We start from the raw sequence: 22,141 nt of genomic DNA on the forward strand, positions 1-22,141 counted from the left end.
TGTGATGAAGTTGTTTTTATGAATAAGGCATAGTCAGAGATTAATGACAAGAACCAGTCATAAATAGAAAATTGTAGCAATATGCCAGCATCACTGCTTGTGCACTTTGGGGCTGTTATTACGTGAAATAAGAGTGATTTGAACACAAGCACTGGGATACCACGACAACCCACCTGATAACCCAGATGGCTATTTAAGTGACTAATAAATAGTTGGGTAGCTTATAAAGCATGGATATGCTGGACAAAGGGATGATTCACATCCCACATGGGATGGAGCAGGGTGACATGCGATTTCATCATACTTCTCAGGATGGTGAGAATTTAAAACTTAGGAATTGTTTATTTCTGGAATTTTCCATTGAATATTTTCAGGCCATGATTAACCATGGGTAGCTGAAATTATGGAAACCAAAACTGCAGATAAGAGAGAGTACTGTGTTTCTGAGGTAGTTCAAATTACACTTTAAAATTTGTCCATAGAAAATTGTGTGTGTTTATTCTTACAGACTTGTGGAACCAATTGAAAAATATCCTAGGTAGCCTAAAATAATTGCTTCTGCTATCTTATGTTTAAAAATATGTTTTTATTTGTAAATTAAATCTTTATTTTTATCTCACAAATAAAAGAGATAAAGAATACAATAAAATATGTTTGTGCTTCTAAAATTTATATTATTATGCTTTAAATAAAATACAGGAAAATATCACTACTATACTAAGTAAGGAATTTTCTTAAGCCTCAAATCTAAAATCTATAAAATAGTCTAAAAGAGAAGTAATGAAAATCAAGGCCAGGTGCAATGGCTCACGCCTATAATCCCAGCACTTAGGAGGATGAGGCAGGTGGATCATCTGAGGTTAGTAGTTAGAGACCAGCCTGGACAACATGGTGAAACCCTTTCTATACTAAAAATACAAAAATTAGCCGGGTGTGCTAGCAGGCACTTGTAATCCCAGCTACTCGGGAGGTTAAGGCAGGAGAATCACATGACCCTGGGAGGAGGAGATTGCAGTGAGCCAAGATCCCACAACTGCGCTCCAGCCTGGGCAACAGACACTCCATCTCAAAAAAAAGGAAAAGAAAAGAAAAGATAAAATCAATATTTCTATATAAGCTTGGGAATCAATCTTGCATTTCAGACAAATTTAGGTCAAGATGATTATGGGTTGTCATGACAATGAAATAGTGGCCATCTCTTAGCAAAGGGGATTATGTGGGGAGTGCTCAAAAGCATAAACTATGATGATAATGATGATTTAAATTTGAGAATATAATCCCATTTCCTTTGGGCTACTCTAAAGCTAGCAAAAAATCAATTAGCTAAAAAAAATTTATTTTGGAAATTAGTTTCTGTGGCCTAGGGGAAAATACTTGGTGCCTTATCATCAGTCACCGATTTGAATGGATACTTAAAATACACCTCCATATGCAGGGAAAAGGAAGTTACTCAGTAGTCAGCAACCTTGTGGATTAGAAATACAGCCATCCCTGGCCAGGCACGGTGGTTCAAGTCTATAATCCCAGCACTTTGGGAAGCCAAGGCAGACAGATCACAAGGTCAGAAGTTTGAGACCAGCCTAACCAACATGGTGAAACCCTATCCTTACTGAAAATACAAAAATTAGCCAGGCGTGTTGGTGCACACCTGTAATCCCAGCTACTCAGGAGACTGAGGCAGGAGAATCACTTGAACCTAGGAGGTGGAGGTTGCAGTGAGCTGAGATCATGCCACCGCATTCTAGCCTGGGTGATGGATCAAGACTGAGTCTCAAAAAATAAAGAAAAGAAATACAGTCATCCCTGGATATCTGTGGGAGATTCATTCCAGTAGCTGTCCCCCAACAAAGATACCAACATTCGTGGATGCTCAAGTCCTTATATAAAATGGTGTCGTTTTGCATGTAACCTATGTACAGCCTCCTATATACTTAAATCATCTCCAGATTACTCATAATACCTAATCTGATGTAAATGCTGTATAAATGGTTATTATACTATATTGTTGAGGAATAATGACAAGAAGAACATGTGCAAACATTTTTTTAACAAAGACACAGCCATTTATTTTCCCCCCACTATTTTTAATCACGGTTGGATCCATGAATGCAGAACCCATGGATATGGAGGTCAGCTGAGTGCTATCCTGAGACAGTGATAAGAGAAAATTTTCCTCATATTTGCTGGGATGTTCATGGCAGCATTGTTTATAAGAGCGAAAATTTGCATCTCTCTAGTGTCTAGAGGTTTATCCATATAGAACAGGAAAATCATGTTAAATATATACCATGCAAAACTATGCAGATCTTAAAAAGAATTAGTGAGACCCAAATGCATGAAATGGAGAGATGTCCATGACATGTATCATTTAAGTGCAAATAGAAGTTGGAGAAAAAAATGCGCACTGTACAAACATAAAATATATGTGAATATAATGTTAAAGAACTCAAAGTGCATTCACTGATCTGGTTATTCTAGGGAGGAGAGAGGACAGATTGGCAAAAGGTGGCATGCTCATTTTACTCCATATATTTAGATATTTGAATTTTTACAAAGACACATTTATGTACATAAATATATAGGCTAGTGCCATGGCTCATGCCTGTAGTCTCAGTGCTCTCAGCAACCAAAGTAGAGGGAGTGCTTGAGGTCAGGTGTTTTATTTGTTTTGTTTTTCGAGACGGTGTCTCTGCAACGCTCAGGCTGGAGTGCATTGGTGGAATCTTGGCTCACTGAAACCTCCACCTCCTGGGCTCAAGCGATTCTCCTGCCTCAGCTTCCTAAATAGCAGGGACTACAGGTGCATGCCACCACACCTGTATTTGTATTTTTAGTAGAGATAGGGTTTCACCATATTGGCCAGGCTGGTCTCAAACTCTGAGGTCAGGAGTTTTAGACCAGCCAGGGCAACAGAGCAAGACCTCATCTCAACAACAAAAAAATTTTAATTAGCTGGGCACAGTGGCATGTGCCTATAGTCCCAGCTACTCAGGAGGCTAATGCGAGAGGGATAGTTCGAGGCTGCACTGAGCTATGATTGTGCTGCTGCACTCCAATTTGGGTGACAGAATGAGACCTTATCTCTAAAACAATAAAAATTTAAGTAATTAAAAATGATGATGATAATAAACACTTTGTGTATGCTGTGTGACAGGCATTCTTCCTTACACTGTCACTCTGAAATAGATCGTATTATAATGATTTTATAGATGAGGAAACCGAGTCACCAAAGGATTTTTGTCCAAAGACCCACCTTTAGTAAGTGGTCCCAGAGTCTTTATTATTAAGCCCCAAGCTATGTGACCCTTCAAATCGTGGAGGCTTAGTCCAATGCAAAATGAAAATGTGGTCCCCTCACTCAAAATTTATGAATAATTTTAAGATGGCAAAAGCCAAAAATGAACTCAAACACTGACAGGGCCATTCTGAGCCTGGGGCTCAGCCTGTGGTACCACACAGGTTGCTCACCCGTGAAGCTGACCCCGCACAGAAGTAATAAAAATGTATCAAACAGTGGATTTCAACAAAACAAAGGTCTTTCTTTTTAGTTCTAAAATACATTTTATTGTTCATCTTCAGAATTACATTAATGAGAACAAATGAAACCAATAGCCTTAATATTATTTAACTGAACTCATTAAATCTTTGTGGCTACATTACATATGAATGTTATTAAATGACACTATCAAAATAATTACTGAAAATTTCTAATTTCTGCTCTTCAAAGAATAAGTCAGAAGTATGATAACTTCCATAAGCTTACAATGATGTGACATTAAAGGTGAAAAAAATTAGCAAAGGAAACCCAAAATCTAGATGAAATTAATACAGCAACTTGGCCTATCTACTAAATAATAGGGACCTCTATTACAAAATAGGTTATTTACCTTGAGAAATCAAGTAAAATGCCAAAAAGGTGAATTCGGATATTAACAAAAGCCATCCCTAGCCTCCAAATCAGTGGTTTGCAAATATGTTCCATAGCGCCATCCCCAGGATAATTTCCTCGAAGGTGCAAGAGCTAGGTTGCCACCAGAAGAGAGGCTTCAGGCCACCCCACCGCTTTTACCCTAATGCTATAGCCAACACAACTCTGCTTTCATCTGTCTTACAATATTGGCAGATTTCACTTTTAAAAAAAGGATTTTCCAGCTATAACAAAACAGTTTAAAGTCCATAGCTGTAAATGGGGGAAAGAACACCAAAGGAAAAAAAAAAGGCACAGGTCTCACTCCGTTGCCTAGGCTGGAGTGCAGTGGCATGATCATAGCTCACTGTGACCTCAAATTCCTGGGCTCAAATAATTCTCTTGCCTCAGCCTCCTGAGCAGCAGCTGATACTACAGTCATGGGCCACCATGCCACCATGCCACCATGCCTGGCTGTTTTTTGTTTTGTTTTGTTAGAGACCGGGTCTCACTATGCTGCCCAGGATGGAAAAGAAGCTATTTAATAATATTCCTGACTAATACTAAACAAAATTCACTGGGAAGGTAAGTTACCTTCATAAAATATAGCAATAGATTCCCTAAGGCTGGTATGGGCAAACTACAGCCTGCTTGTTTCTGTAAGTAAAGTTCTATTGGAACACAGCTGGCCAGGTATTGTCTACAGCTGCATTCCTGCCACAGCACAGGGCTGAATGGTTGCCAAAGAGATCATATGGCCCATAAAGCTAAGAGGTTTATACTCTGTCCCTTTACAGAAAAAGTCTGCTAACCCCTGAACATTAGAAATTTATGATGCATTCAAAATTTATGACAAAGCAATTCTGATATGAAAGCAATTTTTAAAAGCCACCTTACAGAACTATTGAGGCTTGATTATCAGACTGCAGCAACATTCACACATATAATCACTCTACTGAGAAGAGGTATAGAGAGTCCAATACATTACAGAAATACAAGAAAATCAATAGGATTCAATACAAGACTCTTATTTCTGAAATAATCACCTTTTTGTTTTCTTGAAAGGACAGGGATGCATGAGGAACCCCCTCCAGCTGTAAATCACAGAAAGTGACAGATAAAGTAACAAGCTGATAAGATCTAGAAGAAATGTGAAAATCTTCAAACAGCTTGATTCAACTTTAAAGGTAGGGAAAATGTGAATGTATTTCCATAGGAAGCACTTAACATCACAGTTCAATATTTTAATTTCAATATGAAAATTACATTAATATTCAAATATATAGTTTTAAAGATATGACCTAAGAAGTCAAAAAAGCTAAGATAATTTTTATTTTAAAGGCCAAATTAAAAGCATTAGAAATCTCAGGATTTTTAGTCAACTAACAATCAAGTGTAACTTTTCATTAGCAATGAGTATCTCCATGCATTATTTGTAAGGCGTGCATTCCCTAGACAAAAAGATTCTTCAGTGCAAAGGACAGAGAACAAGGCAAATGAACATTTCCTGCTCATGGTTCTGGCAGACATTTATGTTCACAAGAGGCAGCAATGAGATTTCACTCAGATTTTCTCTAACGTGGAGGGTGTGAGGAAAGGCCACGATGCACACACCATGCCCTATACCAACCACACTGCAGTGGACTAGGAGAGGCTAGAGTCAGCAAAAGCTTATCCACAGCCTGCTAAGCACTAGACCCAGCGGAAGAGGCTGGGATTCAGGGATTCCGGTCCACTCCAGCTCCCAAAGGCAGCTCTCATGCAAGACTGCAAGTCGAGGCCCCCTAAGCTCACTGCTCCAGGGCAACACTGCGTGGTGGGATAGGACCCAGCCCCCAAGACCATGGAGAGGAGCAGACTGGGCAGTGGAGACAGACACAGAGCTGGGGACAGAGGGATTTTCTGAAGTCAGGATAGGAAGGAACTCTCAGATCCCTCTGACGACTTGAAGATGCCATTTCTGGCAAATTAACACAAGGATCCTAGAACTACTTTCCCTACTGTTTTTATTTCTTTGCACCTGAAACGCAACAGGGGGCAGCCAAGGCAGAGAAAGAATCAGAAGGAGGGGCTTTAAATGTGTGGCCTCATTTTGCTACCTAACCTTCTAAACTTTAATTCTCCTATTTATTTTATTTTTAAATTTATTTTGAGATAGCACCTTGCTCCGTCACCAGGCTGCAGTGTAGTGCTGCCATCATGACTCACTGCAGCCTCAACCTCTTGGGCTTAAGCAATCCTGCCACCTCAGCCTCCAAAGCAGCTGGGACTACAGGCATGTGCCACCAAGCCCAGCTAATTTTTTTTTTTTTTTTTGTAGAGACAGGGTCTCACTTGGCCAAGCTGTCTGAAACTTCTGGGCACAAGTGATCCTTCCAAAGCACTAAATTACAGGCATGAGCCACCACACAGCCTAATTCCCCTATTTATAAAATAAAGATGAAATTTGTATTTTAAGTTTTGACAAGGAAGATGCAATACAGACTGCTTAGCAAACGGCAGGCCCACATCAATAGAGGGTAACTAGTACTACTGCCAAGTTAATTATAAGAGTAGACCTTGCTAATAACTTGCCTATAAGTTCCACTATACTCCCACTACAGCTTCGGCCACCAGACTCATCCTTAGCCTCGGTGAGCTTCCTGATGCCCCCCGCGGTGGTCAGGGCTTGCAGAAGCTCCGGTGGAGGTGTTCTGGAGAGCTGCTGCAACAGCTCCAGGGCTCCCGTCACAACGTTGTGGTCTTGGTGCTGTGTATGATGTAACATTAGTTCATAAACCTGGACGAGCTGCTCTGCAGAGGGAGACACTTCCATTTCTTTCCGTGTCGCTCCGAAGCTGCCTTTCAGGCTTGTGTCCTTGACCTGCTGCTGCAGCAAGGGCACCAAATACCTCAAGGTGAGCAGCATGCCAAGAATCAGCAGGGTGGAGTGTTCATCATCGACAGGAACCAGTAAGCCTAAGGGCACATTTAGCAGCCAGCTGTAGAAATACTGCATCCTTCTTGAGTGCTGGCAGATGCTGACTGCTGATCCAACCGCTGTCCGCCGAATGATAGGGGAGCTTGACTTCAGGTTCGCTATGAAAGCCTTTAACAAAACCTTAATTTCATTGTCATTTGTAAAATTGCCGAAAGAAGTCATAATTTTGGGAACAGCTGCAGCCAAGGTCTCCTGGACTGATTCCTCGGGTCTCTTGCTTGTTCGAGTCAGGCACAGCAGAAGGTTCACCAGGTAAGGCCTGCATTTCTAAGGCCGAACCAAGTGAGCCAGCTCAGCAAACCTCCACAGGGCAGCACGCAAACTCCGAGGGGCACGATTCTTTTTAATCTCCTTGTAGAGCTCGAGCTGTAACCTTGGAAGATTAGAATTCATCAAAGCTTTGATAACTTTATTGAGGCATTCGTCAGCTACCATCTTGACTTCTGACTCTGCGTCATCACTGCACAGCAGAAAAAGTTCCATAGCGATGCCCAGAAGTTTCTGAAATTCTGGAGAATTTCTGACAGACTGCGCCACTATGTTTTCACATATTGTCAGACAATGATTCACACGGTCTTTCTTGGTGGCTCAAAGTTCTTTCTTTGGTCGGTGCAGTGGCTCCTCAGCCACAGTTGGGCCGGGCGGCGGTGGGGGCGGCGGTGAGGGCTGCACAGCAGAGGCTGTGCCTGCGGCGGCGGCTGAGGTGGCGGCGGCGGCTATGGCAGCAGAGGCTGTGCCTGCGGCGGCTGCTGCTGCTGCTGAGCCACTGCTGCTGCTGGTGAAAGGACTTGAGGGACTCAAAGGCCTTCATCAGCTTTTCCAGGATCGCCATGGTGGTCTCTCCCCCGGCAGGGCAGTCCCTGAAGGCCTCGGGCAGGCTCGCGGTGCTGCTCAGCACCCAAGCAATGAATGGGGTTCTGGGCCTCGGGTAGAAGCGGAACCGAAGCTGCAGTTCATATTGGACGCGTCCCCAAAACAAAGGTCTTAAGGACAGGGCTGCATCAGACCATTTCTAAGATCTTCTCAGTGATTTTATCTTAAAATAGTTAGGAACCTGAGGTTAGGCAGATCAAGAATCCAGCTCTGTCAGATGAGCTGCTGAACTCTGAGCAGGCCATACTGAAAGGTGGCGTCTGAACTGAAAACTGAATCACAGAAGTCAGCCTGGAGGAATCTTTGTGAGCTTACTTGCTAATCTGTAACATGGTAAAGAATAACTCCCTATGGGATTACTGTGGTGGGAGGAACTAGCCAGGAGGAGGCTTGGGTAAAGAGGTCCCAAGGACCCTTTGATTCCAAAATCCTAGAATTCTGACTTTTTTTTTTTTTTTGAGATGGAGTCTCATTCTGTCACCCAGGTGGAATGCAGTGTCGTGACCTCAACTCTCTGCAACCTCCATCTCCCAGGTTCAAGCGATTCTCCTGCCTCAGTGTCCCAAGTAGCTGGGACTACAAGTATGCACCACCATGCCTGACTAATTTTTGTATTTTTAGTAGAGACAGGGTTTCACTATTTTGGCCAGGCTGGTCTCAATCTCCTGACCTCAAGTGATCTGCCTGCCTCAGGCTCCCAAAGTGCTGGGATTACAGGAGTGAGCCACCATGCTTAGCCCAGAATTACAATTTTTGTGTTTATTTCAAAACTCAAAAATGTACTTTAGAGTTATGACATCTAAGCATTCTGAGGTATAGGGAGAAATGTTTAGAAATGAGTAAGTTCTGAATCATCTGAAGTTCCAGTTAGATATTCATTTGGTTTAATAAGCACATCTGGGAGACGAAGGTGGAAGATATCGCTACAATTTTATGAACCTTAGTTTTATCATATGTTTTCTTATAACCCACAAGGTACCAGGCATTGTGCTAGGCACTGGGGGTTCAGAGCATACTGTGAGAGAAGATAATGGTGAGAGATGGTCCATAAACAACTATTCAAATAAAATAATACTTGAACGTGAGAAGTACTATAAGCAACAGCAATTATAAAAGGAGTCATGATGTAGAGTGAATGGATGGGGTCTTGAACAGTTATCTTAAGTCGGGCGGGAACAGAGAAGGTGAAACTGAAGAAGTGATATTCAGTCTGAAAATTGAGTGGTAGAAGGAGCCAGAAGGAGAAGATCTGGTAGAGGAACATTATGACACAAGGGACAGGAAGATCAAGGCCTCAGAAACAGGTACCAGCCTGAGGGATTTAGGGGAAGAAACAGGTTCATTGTGACTGGCAATCAGCAAACACATGGGAAGGGTGTGGGAGATGGAACCAGACAGGGAGTGCTCAGAGCTTTGGGGGTCTTGTAAACCAAGGGCATTGGAGGCTGAGAACTGAGGAAAAGGTGTCGGGCTTGTTGGAGTGGTGCTGGTGCTCATTGCAGCATCAGCATCAGAGTTGTGAGGAAGAAAGTCAAATTGTAAAAGGTTTAAAATTAGTGAGTATGGGAAAAGCAGAAGCAGTGGCTTCATATTTTTCTTTCCTGGAGAGAGGTGCTGAAGGCATTCAGGAGTAGGAGAAAGAAGGCTTGGAAGTTCCATATGATTCATTCTAAGAAGGAAAGTTACTATGTATAGCTGATGGATAGATGCAGAGATACATATAGAAAAATAGGTAGATTATGTATAGAAAAATATAAAGATAGACAGATGACATATAGCAGTAGAAGAAAAAATGCATGCCAGTTGTTTATGGTTACATCTCTAGCAGAAATAATAAGATCACTAGAAATAATCCACCGGCACCATTTTCTAACGTGTTAAGAAGTCAACAGGTAGTGTCACATCACTGAGATGGGCATTGTTGCCAGTTCTTACGCATTTCATTCAAAACATTCTCTCTACCAGGTAACATTGTATATTAGGATTCTTCCATGTATCTGTAATTTTTTTAAACTTCCCCAAAGCAGAGCCAGCATTATTTTAGAAGTACATTCAAAACCTCTTTGCTGGTCATGCTTCTGGGAAATGGAACACGGTAGGTTAGTCAGCCACGCTGTGGCTGTGGATTGGATTCAGGCAGCCAGATCGTCTTTGCATTGCTGTGGAACAGTCAGCGGTCTCATGCTTCATTTCATGGTGATTCAGACTTGAATCAAAATTACTCACACTTACGAGACACATTGTTAAACAGCTCTGAAGATTCTGATATTTGAAGATAATATCAACTAAAGGCAATATTTCTCAGAACAATTTGGAATTCTTGGTACAGACTTGAGGATTTAGTGGATTTATTTCCTAATTTTGATGAGAGTTACATCACAGTGTATAAAAATATAAAGTGCAGTTAGCCTCTGTGAACGTCATGCTTGGCGTGAAAATATAGAGTCATGATAGACATGTAATGCATATATATTTTTTTCTGGCACATATGTATCAGTAAAATACAGACATACCACTTTGATCAGCAAGAGACATTTTATATTACCTTTCAGTTTATATAAGCTAAATTAGCTTTTCACTTATATGTATTTGCTTCTAGCTTATTGTTTAAAAATGGATGAGATTTTATCTTAAAATTGTCTTGAGGAAATCAAATTGGATAAGATTAGTTTTCAAGAGTATTAACCAATATTAATGACCATTACTAATGGGAAAAGTGATTCTTCCCTAAGCCTAACTTTAGAAAGTTTGCACTGAGAAACAGATTTTGATTTTTGTTTTTATAGCCACAGTATTTAGTTTTTGTATTTTTAGCTATGTTTCTTAGAAAAATCATTCAAATAGAGTGCTGTATGGACAGAATTATGCTCCCCCAGAATTTATATGTTGAAGCTTAACCCTGAATGTGGCTGTATCTGAAGACAGGGCCTTTCAGGAAGTAATTAAGGTTAAATAAAGTCATAAGCATGGAACCCTAATCCTGTAGGACAGTGGTCTTAAAGAAAGAGGAATAGGGAGAAGTAAATGGAGAGAGAGAGATATATCAATCACTGCAGTGTGAGGACACAGTGGGAAGGCGATCGTCCACAAGACAGGAAGAAAGTCCTCATGTGGCACCCTTGTCTTGGCCTTCCCGGCCTCCAGAGCTGTGGAAGAATAAGTGTGTATCATGTAAGCCTCCCATCTACAGTACTTTGTTATGGCAGCCTCAGCAGACTAAAGCAGAGCACCTGACACCTACCCAGATGTGCCTGCTTTTTTCAGCATTCTTTTGTGCCATGTTAATGATTAATAAGCCTCAGCACGTAACTTCAAAATAAGTATTTGCAGAAAACAGATTCCTTTTGAAATTAACTCACCATATGTACCAGTAAATCATTCTCTGAACAAAATTTGCTATTTTATTATATAAACCATTCACCCAAATGCTTCTCATTGTCCACCATTATCCCTCCATATGAGGCCTTTTATTTCTAAACAGTAATATTTCATGTACCTCAACCATTATCGTGGGGCCTAAATGCTCTCTGTGAATTGTAAGTGAAGATGCAACAGAATGCAATCATTCACTTTTAGAAGGAGCCACTGTAGGCTGTGGGTTTCAGTCTTAGACCTGCGAGTTCAGAGCTTAAGATATTGAAATAACAACATATATTTTGGATAAGCGATACAAATAATTATTTTAAAGCTATAGTGTTAAATGGCAGAAAGGTAACTGTGAAGGGCATAAAATCCCTTTGGAAAGATGTGTAAGGGAGAATAAGTCTACTAAGAGACTTGTATTTAGAAAAAAAAGGAATCATGCAGCCAGGGCTCCTGGGAGATAATAGTAATGGCAGAGCGTTTGGGCAGGCCCCATTCACCCAAACTGACCATCCATCTGACACGGCTGCCCCTGCCGGCTATCAGACAAGCTTCCCGATCCACCAGCAGCTTCAAGACATCATTCTAGGCCAGGCGCGGTGGCTCACACCTGTAATCCCAGCACTTTGGGAGGCCGAGGCAGGTGGATCACGAGGTCAAGAGATTGAGACCATCCTGGTTAACATGGTGAAACCCCGCCTCTACTAAAAATTACAAAAAATTAGCTGGGCATGGTGGCATGTGCCTGAAACCCAGCTACTTGGGAGGCTGAGACAGGAGAATTGCCTGAACCCAGGAGGCGGAGGTTGCGGTGAGCCAAGATCACACCATTGCACTCCACCCTGGGTAACAAGAGCGAAACTCCGTCTCAAAAAAAAAAGACATCATTCTATTGCTTTACCTAAAATAGCAAAGGAAAATTTTTCTTCAAATGGTATTCAAGTTTGGTGACATTATATAGCTCCAAGTCCTATTTTCTGAAAATAATCTTCAGCCAGCCAGACTTGGAATGGAAAGAGAATTCACACAGAAAAGGAGAAAAAGGAGAGGAAATACATTGAGTAAATGCTTATATGTGAAGCACTGTCTGAAATGTTTTACATTTATCGCATTTAATTTTCATGAAGACGTGGGAAAATGAAGGCGTAGCAAGCAAGGTGCATAAATGTCACTATTTGTTTATTCATACTGACATGCGCTAAATAAAGATAGAATTAATGCCTCTGAGTTATTTATGTATAAGTTAATTATGTATTTTATCCCAAATATAGAGCAGACACACATTTTGGACTCTGTGGAAATCACAATTTAAAAAATTCAGCACTGTCTTGTTCTATATTTTCATCTTATCAAACCCTCTCTCTCAAATTTAGAACAGTAAATTTGGACACATTTCCTGGCCAAACCTTGTTTTGACATCTGTGAATGAAAAGTGCAGTTATACAGCAATTATCGCCGTCAGTGGGAGATCCAGAATTCATGTGGCTTGAAGCTGAGTCGAGACACAATGGCTTCAATTTAGAATTGCTGCTAATCCAGTGTCCACGGACACTCTTGTGGAGAAAAGAATGCAAAGTATGGGGTGCAGGACATGATATTAAACAAAATCTCCCAATGTAGGTAGGGGTGAGGAAAGAAGGTGGAGGCAGTTTTTAGAGGTGATTCGAAAGTTTTCTTTTCTTTTCTTTTCTTTTTTTTTGAGACAGAGTTTCGCTGTTGTTACCCAGACTAGAGTGCAATGGCTCAATCTCGGCTCACCACAACCTCTGCCTCCTGAGTTCAAGCAATTCTCCTGCCTCAGGCTCCCGAGTAGCTGGGACAGGCGCGCACCACCATGCCCAGCTAATTTTTGTATTTTTAGTAGAGACGGGGTTTCACCTTGTTGACCAGGATGGTCTCGATCTCTTGACCTCGTGATCCACCCGCCTCCGCCTCCCAAAATGCTGGGATTATAGGCGTGAGCCACTGCGCCTGGCAGATTCGAAAGCTTTCACAGAGTAGAAGCATATTCTGAACCAATCAGGAAAAGTTGGTTTTAAAAAAAAAAATCATGAAAGGATATTTTGGTGATTCTGTACTGAAAGGAGGGAAGATGAGAGAAAAATCAATCAGAAGACTCAAACCTAGAGAGAAAGGGACTCAAGCGTGGAGAGAGTCTCTCTCTCTCCCCCCCCCCCGCCCCCCACCCCCATCCCGCCTCTCTCCCCCACTCCCTTTCCTGGGCAAGATAAACAGCTGCAGGAGAGGGAAGGGTGGTATACAGTGAGGGGCCCAGGCCAGCTTTCTCAGGGGTTGAACCAGGTTGTCGAGGATCTCTGCTGCCTGAGGGCACAGACACAAGATGGGATAATTTAATTAAACAACCCTGCCCCTCACCCTTAAGTTGGAGAGAACCTGTCCCCAAGCTTCAGATTCCAGAGTAGGATCCCAGGTCAGGAGGGAGGAAGTACCAGGAGCACATGTAGACCCAGAGCCAAGGGGGAAGGTCTGTACAAAGCTGCCCCTATCCTATTCGTCACTGGTGTGCCTGATTGCCATGGGGGGACAGTGGCTACACAACACCCTTGGGAAAATGGTGGGAGAGCAACACAGCATGGCTAAAGATGAGCAAGCTGTTCTGAAAGAAAATACAGACCAAGAACAGATGATCACAACCTTCAAGAGTGGTTTCTATTGGGGCTCAGTGAAAGAGTGGCTACCATTTTTTAACTTAACTTTATTTTAATTTTCTAACCAAGAATGTATGTGTGATTATACTTTGTTGGTTGATTAGTACATTTATTTTGTATGTTAACAAGAGTTATCTGACTTGTAAGCATATAATACATATTTTGTTTTTCTTTGTTATTCTCTATTTAAAAACAAACAATAAAAGGAAATAAACAGAATTCCCTCAAAATATAGACTTATAATCGTGCACTGATAGAGACAAATGAAAAAGCAACACATTTATTTCCATATAATAAAACACAAACTGACATGTTAAAAATGGGAACTTATTTGTTTAATTACTTAGTCGAGTACATTTTCTTTCTTTTCCTTTGGGAGTCATCTGAACATCTTTCAGGGAATTGACCTCCTGGGGATAGTTAGTCATCATGGGGTCTCAGCTTTCTGGATTCCTGAGGATGTGCTCTATGCCTGAGAGGGCAGATGCAAGGACAGAATGCCTCATGCTTATTTCAGTTTGCTTTTCAGATATACATTTATTTTTCTTTTGTCTCCAGCTCAACATTTAACTTTTCATGCATAGTAAGCATTCATCTTGAATTTATTGTTGATTTGACACAGCTATTGTCATTTTGGTTTAGCAATATTGCTGACTTTTTTAAATGCGAAGAAAAGATTTTAATTGTTTTACTAAAACTTCCAAAACAGCTTGAAAACACAATTTGGTGCAGGTTAACCATTTGATTTCAACAAATTCAAATATTTAGGGCTGGATTTGTTTAATATTTTTTCTAGATGCAAAATCGATACTTCTTATAAATGCTAAGCATTATTTTGAATAAAAAATAAAACTGTGAGAATAAACATTTATTAACACAGTCTAAAATATATTTTAAAATTTTAATTTGATAAGAAAATTTTGAATGGGGATAGTTAGTATTCACTCTTTCTGGATTGTTTCTCAGCGTTGAAATTGACAGTCATTCTCTTAGGAAAAACCCAAACTGAAGTTCTCAAAACTAGATTTGAGGAGAATTATAACTGATTTGAGATTTAGTTGATAAATGCATCATTTCTGATTTGGAAATGATTACATTTTCAGCAACTGGCATTTGGGCCAATTTAAAGTCATTTGTAGTAGATTGTAACTGCAGTTGTTACTGGTGAAATGGAGTATTTGTTCAAGACAGGTCTTGTTCTTTTAACAAATTTTCTTTTTTTTCTTGTGATCTGAACTTACTTCAGATTACTTAGATGAATAGCATATGCTATTCGACCAAAATTTAATGGTCAGTGTAGATGTTAACACATTTCCTTATTTACGTTTTAAGCACATATTGCAAGCACGATTAATATTCTCAATCTCAAAAACATTTACAGTCACCTCTCTGCAAGGGATTGGTTCCAGGACCCCCTTAGATATCAGAATCTGTTTATACCTAAGTTCCACAGTCCGCCTTGTAGAGACTTCCGATACAGAGGGCCAGCTGTATTTATTGAAGAAACAATGGCACATTTATTATAACTCAAAAGTGTAAAAGTGCAAGAAACAGTCTTCCTTTAGTACAAAAGGCATATTGTGCCAGGTGAAATGACTGACTGTAAGAACAGTATTTAAAATAAGTTCTGTAGAAATCCCATATTACCTAGCCTACTTAAATATAAGGCCTATTTGCCTCTGGTGCTTCTATTTTTCAGTCCATCGAATTTTTGCTTTTTTTTTTTTCTCCTTTTCTCATTGCTTATCTTTCTTCTTTGTCATCAATATTCACAGTCTTGAAGCATCCCTTTAATTTCCTGGTCTATTTGGTTTCCTCTAAAATGTCAGTAGAATACTCTTTACATACTGAGACACATGGTACTAATTGATTAAGTAAATTCTAAGAAATAGATAAAATTAAGCAAATTATTACATTCAGAACAAATGAGAGACATTTAAAGTCATAAACCCCCACTAATCTTTAAATTTTCAGCAAATAGAAGCTCTGTATGAATATGACTTTAATTAACAGTCACGTCATTTTAAATAATCACGTCACTTACAGAGGTATGCTGTTAAGAGGCTTGGTTTTTGCATAATTGCTGTGGGAAGGTAGGTGCTCACATGAAAAGCACACCCAGCTGAACCCAGAGGATTCATGATGCTATGGGGAAACTGAACGTTCAATGTAGCCTTGCTGAGGAATGTTGAAAGGTGTGACTAATTGTAGGTACTAATGCCCTGTTGGAACAACCATAGATCCCAAAAAAGAATTCTGAGGAACTTAACACCAGAGCAAGCCTGTTCCAGAAGAATGTAAAACAGAACATCAGAGTAAGCTCACTATAACTACTAGAGCAAATTGAACATATGCTGACTCTTTAAAGGTGGGATGTGTAACAACTGCAACATTAATTCATATAAATGGAGCTGAATATTTTTTACAGCTTTGTAGCCACTTGCTGCCTGTTTGTATACATTTCGTATACATTCAGGGTATTCGTCTTGTGCAATAATAAAATCAGCTAATTCTGTATTTATGAATTGGCATGTTTCTTTGGGTATTGATTTTCCCCCAACAATCTGGTGATGAGCATGGGATTTCTTGAGTGAGTGTTTCTGTTGGGTTAATTTTTGGGAAGATTCTTGGTCTCCTTTTTAAAAACTCATTTTATTGTGATAAAACACACTTAACATAAAATGTGGCCTCTTGGATTAGGTAGGAGACCCCACTGTTAGCTTAAAAGTCTCCCATTATCTACTTTGGCTCAGCAGGATTGGGTTCCTGGGGAAAATTTCAAACCCTTCCTAAAATTTGGAGTTATTATTGAGCAAAATGTGTAATACAAGCTCGCAGGTCCTATATCATTTAGCATAGGTTTTAATGGCAGAAAAGTATGGGAAGTTTAGAAAGTTGCTGGTGGGTGTCTCTCTTAGAAGGCTTATTTCACTATTTTATGTTTAGAATGGGTGAACTTAGGAAAATTCTGCTTTGCAATGGCCAGAGAAAGTCTCTGTTGAGGTAGACAAATTATTGTATACATGGAGATTTTAAGGAAGAAAATCCCCAAATCAATGGATTATCTATATTTCTGAGATGAAATATTCAGGAATAAACAAAAGAATAACCAAAAAGAATGAATTAAGAAATTGGAAGAATAGAGTAAGAAACTGAAAGCTCTTTTTTCCCTCTAGCTTCTGATTCCTTCTCTGCTGTCATTCCTTCTGTTTCCTCTGCATCTCTTCACCATTCTTCACTCAGTCTGGGATCTCAGAGGAGGGAGGTAATGGTCCCTGAGATGAACTGGAAACCTGGGATGAATTCCCATTAGAAGGAGCAAATTGTTAGCTTTATTAGAGTATCCTGATATTGGATGTCCTAGTTCTGATTCCATCTCTATGATTCCCTCTAAACTAAATATGAGAAACATAACTAACAATCTATAAATGATTCAGAAGAAAGATCAAAGAGTCAGTGAGAATTTGGATAAGAGATTGTATCCTAGAATAAAAGTTTTGGGTTGCTGAATGGTTGGTTGCCTTAACAACTTAGAAGAAATGGAATTAAAAAGGAGTCAGACTACTGTGGCATAACAGGGACTGAAACTACAGTGCCATACAAACCAACTTATTTTTCATGTCATGCTCCAAATTGGCCCTATCCCTTTGCAACTGCAGTGACACAAATGCCGGAATCCAAATTGCCTTCCCCCAACTTGATATACTTCTTTTAAGAGTTTTTTTCTATTGCTCTTGGAAGATTCACACAAATTTGTGGAAGTGTTCTGCAGCATTTTTTCAACATATAGCTATACACATGAGGATATAAAATGGTTGCTGTGTGATGTGTTGCTTCTGGCTGACTTGCTCAACTAGTAGAACAGGTGTGATAGAGGCCAAATTATAACCCCCTGATCAGGGAAATGCTGTGGCCTCAGGAAACTGGCCGTTCACCTCTTTCCATAACCCAGTGTGAGAGACTGCTAATGGCAGTCTTTGGAGCCTGTCTGTGTATGGTGACCTCTAGCAGTGCTACAATAATGCACTCAAGAGTCAGGTGTGCCCCTGTTGCTTTTCATCAGCAGTTCACTGAAGCAGTTTCTAAATTTTACGGGCCCAATCAAAGAGAAGATCAGAATATATCCTTGGTCTTCTACCTTTCTACCTTTTTTGTTTTTGAGATGGAGTTTTACACTGTTGCCCAGGCTGGAGTGCAGCGGCGCAATCTCGGCTCACTGCAACCTCCGCCTCCCAGTTCAAGAGATTATCTTGCCTTAGGCTTCCAAGTAGCTGGGACCACAGGTGCGTGCCACCACACCCAGCTAATTTTTTGGTATTTTTAATAGAGACAAGGTTTCATCATGTTAGCCAGGATGGTCTCACTCTCCTGACCTCACGATTTGCCCGCCTCAGCCTTCCAAAGTGAACCACCGTGCCTGGCCGGTCCTCTACCTTAAATAGCAGCCTTCTTTGCCTGGAATTTCCCTGCCCGCAATTGTCAGGAAAAACTAGTTGGATGGTAAGGGCTGACAGTTGGTGTCAGCAATCCATCTTGGGAAAATGTGGGGAAGAACTAAAGACTGCAGTGTTAGCTGCTCAATTAGAATTATTCACGGAGGGGACAGGCTTTACTGTGATCCACCCACAAATAAAGGAATGCTCTAATGGAAAGTTGATATGTCACTATTGTAAGAAACTGGGATATTTGGATAGGGGCTGCCGACGAGATTAAGGACAATGCAATGGATTCAACCTTAGTCTGAAGCTTTAGTATCTCCTCTAGGAGACTCTTCTCCTGAGAAACCAGATGAGAAGTAATTGACTAATGGTGCAAATTAGTGTGCAAAATTGACATAATGAGGAAACTTGAGTTGGGAAGCATAGAGCTTTATGTGTCTGTTTCTTTTCCCCATCTTAATTTTTATTTTGAACCCTGGAGCCATGTATTCTGTAATTTCTTCGGACCTTTTTTGTTTGTTTGTTTTAATGTTTTGGTATCTCTGAAGAACCTTCTGTCTGTTCTTACTGCTCTAAAATTATTCTGCAAGTAGATCCTTTGTTAAAGAAACATGCTTTTATCTAGTCTACTGATGTACCTGACTACTTGTTGGAAAGAGACTCACTGTGTAAACTAATTCCCCACCTCCACCCCCACCCCACTCTGTATTCTGGGTGAAATGATTTTGGAGCCCTTGCAGGCAAAACACCTGATGTGGTAAAGATGTGCCTTCTGAAACCAATGGGGACTGGGGGAGTAGCAATCTCACCTTGTACTGGAAGAGATCAAGAAGTTCACAAGAAGTACATCCATCTTTCTAAATCCCAGGAACAAATATTGTAGTAAAATGTATTAATCCTATAATGATAGTTTTCAACATGGAATAAATAGCTCAATTATAAGAAATAGAATTTATACATGCTTTAATTAGGAAAATGAGCTGTAATGAAGGGCATTTCACTTTGTTATACCTGTGAAAAAGAAGGAAAATTTGAAAGGGAAGGTGGGCTTGTTTATAGATTTGTACAAGATCTTATAGAAATAAATATGTTTGGGATTCTTCTGGCACCTGTGCTTGTGCTACCTGACCTTGCTACTAATTACAATACCTTTGTCAACTGAATATTTTTCTGCATTAGACTTTTGTCCAGGTTCCTCTTTACATTTATCTATGGCACCTTTCAGTATTTGTGGCAATGGATTTCTCAGGATTTAGAGATTCACCTACTATATTCTCTAGACATTTGCTGTTCAAGAGAACTTAAAGTAATTTTCCTCATCTTAAAGTTTCATGCTGATTCAATATGTGGTTGAATTATTGATAGCCTCTGACACCTGACATGTATTAAGAAGAAAATGTAACTCTGCTGCAAATTTTTAGCTTCCTAAGCACATAAAACATCCCTAGACAAATAGCAATATTGCCAAACTGAGCTCAAGTATTTAGGGCATTTGTGACTAGCCAATAAAAAATAGTCTCATCCTAGAGTTAGCCTATTTTACAAATTAAGCCACCCATCATTAAAAAACAAGTTTGCCAATTATGGGGATTGGTTGGGAATTGCAGTCAGGGGATCCCTGCCTGTTCTGAAAAGGTGAAGCCTCTCACCGAGATGTTACATGCAACTTCACCAGCACCTTTACTGTGGTCATGTTAGCAGTGGCAAATCTGTTCAGGTCTGCAGCACCTGCACCTTCAGTTCTTGCTACCTCAGCAGAAGGAATTCAACCAACTGAGGAGCTTAAGGCAGAGGGAGAGACTGAGGCAAGTTTTAGAGCAGGAGTGAATGTTTATTAAAAAGTTTTAAAGTACACTTGGGAGAGGGCCAAGTCAGCGGCCTGAGATTCAAGTGCACGGTTTGACCTTTGACTTGGGGTTTTATACATTGCAATTCCACGTGCACAGTGGCCTGTCAGCACTTGGGAGGGGCCATATGCATAGTGTGTTCATTGGAATTGTATGCATGTTCCTAGAAGGTCATATACCAGTTAAACTCCACCATTTTGCCTCTTAGTGCACAGGCTTGAGGCCACTCACCCAGCTCCTGAGATCATATCGGGAAGTTTCTGATCACCAGTTTCAGATGTTTCTATCTGTTGGGAGACTGCCTTCCCTGACACTGACTACAACCAATTATGATTTTAGAGAGACGGTGTAACAATTGCCTGACCTTCACCTGCTGGTTGCCTGACATTCCTAGGGTTGTTGGGGGCAGGCAGGGGGTCCTGTCTTGCTCTGCTTATGTCTGACTAACTACTGTAACAGTCAGAAGAAACTGAAAGCCTTTCAAACCTTTTAGGGACCTATTGTCTCCCCATGTGTATTAGGAATTCCTAACTCTGGTAAACCATTCTACTTTTTCCTGGAGAATAAAGAAGTTGCTAGTGGTGCGCTTACTCAGAACCTAGGCCCTGACTGTAGATCTATTGGTTACTTTCCTGTGTTGTTGGATTCTGTTCTGGGGATGCCAGGCTTTTTACAAACCACAGTAGCTCTTCTGATTTTGTAACTGCTTAATGGGTTCTTCCTGCTCACTGCAGTAAAGGAAAAGTTTTAATTGACTCAGGTTGGCCACACCACATTAGAGATGAAGCTGCTATTCATATCAGTCTCATTGGAGGCTCCTAGGTTAGGGGTTTTTCAAAGGTCGTTTGGGGGAAGGGCTGGGGATGGCTAGGCAATGTGTGCTTGCTGCTGATTGGTCAGGGGTGGAAAATGATTCTCCTGCATGATGAGTTATTTCTGGGTGGGGCCACAGGAGTGGGTGGGAGGTTCAGGTGGAGCCATAGGTAGTAAGACATGTGAAAAACCTGAAAAGATATCTCAAAAGGCTAATCTTAGATTCTGCAATAGTGATGTTATCTGCTGGAATTAATGAGGAAGTTGCCTATCTTGTGACCTCTGGACAAATGGCTAACAATCATTTATGTCTATATTTTCACAGAATTTAGTCTTCTCTGTTTTCCTAGCCCGGTGGTCTCTCATTAGCTTTAGTTTTGGGTAAGAGCTATATTATTGTTTAAACTATAAACTCAATGTCTCCCACGACTGGCTTGCCTAAACCCAGGAATGATTAAAGGCAGCTTGAAGGTCAAGGGCAAGAGGGGTTGACTAGATCAGTTCTTTCCACTGCCATAATTTTTTCACGGTTAGAATTTGTGCAAAGGCAGTTTCAAAGCTCAGTTTTGACTCTAGGACATCGAACTTCCTTGTACCTAATGTCATTGCTGCTGTTTTACAAATTCTTAGACAGAATTTCTAGTGCACTGCCAGATAAGCTACGAGCGAGTCTTACTATCTAATACTAATGTTATTCTAGGCAGGTGGCACCTTTTGAGTCTAGCTGCTCTAAGCCTGATTCATTCAGTATTCTTATTCCCAGTGCTGGCAATATTATTCATTGATGGATCTTGTGTGAGACACACACAGGGATATAAAATTGCATCTTACGCAGTAGGTATTTTATAGGTAGAGATGGCTTTTTCTCAGAATATATTATAAATTACTACAATTGTAAAAATATGGTGAAATAATTTTGTTTACTTTTCAAATGATCTTTCTTGCTGAAAACTAAAATTAAAAATAGTGAACAAGTATCCTAAATGTTTTTGAAACTATTATCATAGTGATTCTCAGACTATCAAGACAATGAACTATTTTCCATAATAGCACACTAATCATAATTACTTTTATGTGCATATCCAATATCTAATTTCAGGGAGAAGGTCACATAGATCATCCCATTTCATGCTCATAGAATCTGTGAAAAAAAATACATATTTGGTCATAGTTAAAATGGACAAAATAAGTAAAATCTATCTGATGGTCAGAGAGTAAATATGTCAAACAAACAAATGATTACAATTTTC

General features: G+C 40.3%; 1 protein-coding gene and 1 pseudogene across 8 annotated transcripts in view; one reads left to right on the forward strand and one right to left on the reverse strand.

Moving 5' to 3' along the window:
* Positions 1-22,141, forward strand: part of CNTNAP3 (contactin associated protein family member 3) — a 218,309-nt gene that overhangs the window by 69,903 nt on the left and 126,265 nt on the right. The window lies entirely within an intron of this gene.
* Positions 6,417-7,719, reverse strand: LOC144578199 (huntingtin pseudogene; annotated as a pseudogene).

This window comes from Callithrix jacchus, chromosome 1 (genome assembly GCF_049354715.1).
Source record: "Callithrix jacchus isolate 240 chromosome 1, calJac240_pri, whole genome shotgun sequence".
Classification (NCBI taxonomy): domain Eukaryota; kingdom Metazoa; phylum Chordata; class Mammalia; order Primates; family Cebidae; genus Callithrix; species Callithrix jacchus.